This window comes from Myotis lucifugus, unplaced genomic scaffold (assembly GCF_000147115.1).
Source record: "Myotis lucifugus unplaced genomic scaffold, Myoluc2.0 scaffold_22, whole genome shotgun sequence".
In the NCBI taxonomy this organism is placed as follows: domain Eukaryota; kingdom Metazoa; phylum Chordata; class Mammalia; order Chiroptera; family Vespertilionidae; genus Myotis; species Myotis lucifugus.
Genome location: NW_005871070.1, coordinates 11989602 through 11992246, shown reverse-complemented (window position 1 = coordinate 11992246; position 2645 = coordinate 11989602).

Here is a 2645-nt window from a genome sequence, read left to right as displayed (position 1 = left end):
GTGAGCCATTGCCATGGAGTGAGATGCGTGGAGGAGTGAATCCTGAGAAAGTCTGATACTCCAGGACAAACTTGAGCAAGATGGGAAGGAAAACAGGGCAAGGGGAGTGTAGTGGAGCCAAATGATGCCTCCCAGACCGACATTGCACAACGTAGCCTCCTTACTCCTTCTCTGCTTCCTCCTCACCCCACACACAAACTTCCCTAAAGGGACCGTTTCCCCCATCACACTCCTGTCAGTGATAACACTACCAGTCACTAAGCTGCCCCAGCCAGAAAACTAAGAGTCAGTTTCCACTCTGCCCTCCACCTCATCCAATCCATCAATAAGTTATTTTGTCTCCAAACGTCTCTTTTATTCTTCTTTTTCTGTTTTACCACTGTACGCTCTGAAAATGCCGCAGTTTCTCATTTCTTCCTCTTTTGCTGTTGTTGTGGTATGGTTTACATACAATAAAATGCACACATTTGAAGTGAAAAAGTCAATGAGTTTTAACAAATAAATACACCCATGTGACCAACTACCACAATCAACATATAGAACACCTCCATCACCCCAGGAAATGCCCTTGTGTCCCTTTCCGTCGCTCACTTGCTCTCCCCAATGCACACACCTGACACCAGGAAACCGCTTTTCTGACTGATATTACTATAAATTACACCAGTCTGTTCTAGGGCATTATGCTATAAACTAGAGGCCTGGTGCACGAATTTGTGCACAGGTGGTGTCTCTCGGCCTGGCCGGTGATTGGGGCCAATCAGGGTGATCGGGGCCGGCTGGCCAGGGGGAGGGACCACGGGAGGTTGGCCGGCTGTGGAAGGTTGGCTGTGGGAGGTTGGCTGTGGGTGCACACTGACCACCAGGAGACAGCTCCTGTGTTGAGCGTCTGCCTCCTGGTGGTCAGTGTTTCTTCATAGTAACTGGTCGACCAGTGATCCGGTCATTCAGTTGTAATGGTCGCTTAGGTTTTTATATATATAGATGGAGTCACAGTAGATTGTTGCTGGCTTCTGTTGCTGAACAGTCTGTGAGAGTCGTTCATGTTGCTGCATGTATCGAAGTTCATTCTTTTTTAATTCTGAAAAGTACTCCATTGAATGAATGCACCACAATTTGATTTCCATCCTCCTCCTGATGGACATTTGGGCTATTTCCAGTTTGGCGTTATTATGAATAAAGCTGCTGTGAACATTCTTGTACAAGTCTTATTTTGGGGACAGCAGACATATGTTTTCATTTCTCTTGGATAAATAGCTAGGAATATAATTATTGATTCACAGGATGAGTGTATTTTTTTTTTTTAACTCTATAAGGAACTATAAGATGTTTCTAAAATGGTAACACCAGGCTACATGTCCAATCCCAGGAAACGGTCCGGTTGCTCCACGTCCTCGCCAGCATTGCACATGTTCACTCCTAGCCTCTGAGAGTCATTCCCCAAATAGCATTCTGAGAGATTTTTCTTAAAAGGAAAACCTTACTCTCCAGCTTGAAACAACTCAAAGGCTTTGCAGGGCTCTTGACTCAAAGCCTAATCTCTTTAACATGGTCTGCATGTCTCTCCGATGTTATCACCAGGCACTCCCCAAGCTCCAGACAATCCCAAGTTTTTCTTCCATTTCCTAAAAGGTGCAGCTCCTTCCCCCAGCCTGCTTCTAACCACCCTTCATCTCTGAACCCCCAGGGAACTGCCTCAGGAAGACCGCCATCTGCCTGGACTCTGTTAGGTCTCCAATTACTAGTACATATTCTAAAGGCACCCTCGATCTCTTCACAGCACGAGCACATTTGCATAAAGTATTTCTGCAATTATTTGTTTAACCTTTGATTCTCCAGAGTCTTTGTACTAGTAAGTCCCAGGAGAGCAAGGACCATGCCTACCTTGTCATCATTATGTCTTTAACATCTAGCACAATGCTTAGTACATTTGGGCCCTTAATAATATTTATTAAATGAAAGAATAATTTTTCTATGCTTTGCTTATGGCCACCAAAGTGGTCTAACAACTAAATCACTCAGGTCCTTCTGATGCTTAAAATTCTTGGATGGCTCCCGATAGTCTATAGAATAGTATTGGAAATGTTACTACCTAACCTGCCCCATTTCCCAGAATTTCCTACCTTGTGCTCCAGTTATACTGAACTATTGATTCTGTCTTGTGTTTTCAATGCCTCTGTGACTTGAACATGTTATCTCCTCTGAGTAGAACACCTCCCTTAATATGTCTACCTAACAAACTCAGACTTCAAGCCTCCTTTGTATCCTCCTCTGTCAAGCCTTCCCCGAGGTTCTCTGAAGCTCATAGTGATATCAATGGGAGCCAAGTACAATACTAACTAAGACCTTATTGAATCTTTCCCCTGCTATTCAGGTAGAAACTCAGCCATCTAGAAAGAACCCCTTGAGTAGTTAGGGTTTGGGGTTTTTCATGTTCTCATGAAATAACTCGTTTTTATCCAATCACCTGGCAACTTGTCTGTTGTGTTCAGTGTTGTATTTGCCTGCACCCAGAGCAGTGCCCAGGACATATTAAGCATTGAATTACTGTTTGTTGAATGATAAAGAATGAATGCAGACTTTTTCTCCAGAGAAGTTGTAATGTGTGTCAAGAAGCATCATTGGTCTCCAAGGTGCCCTGCTTGTTA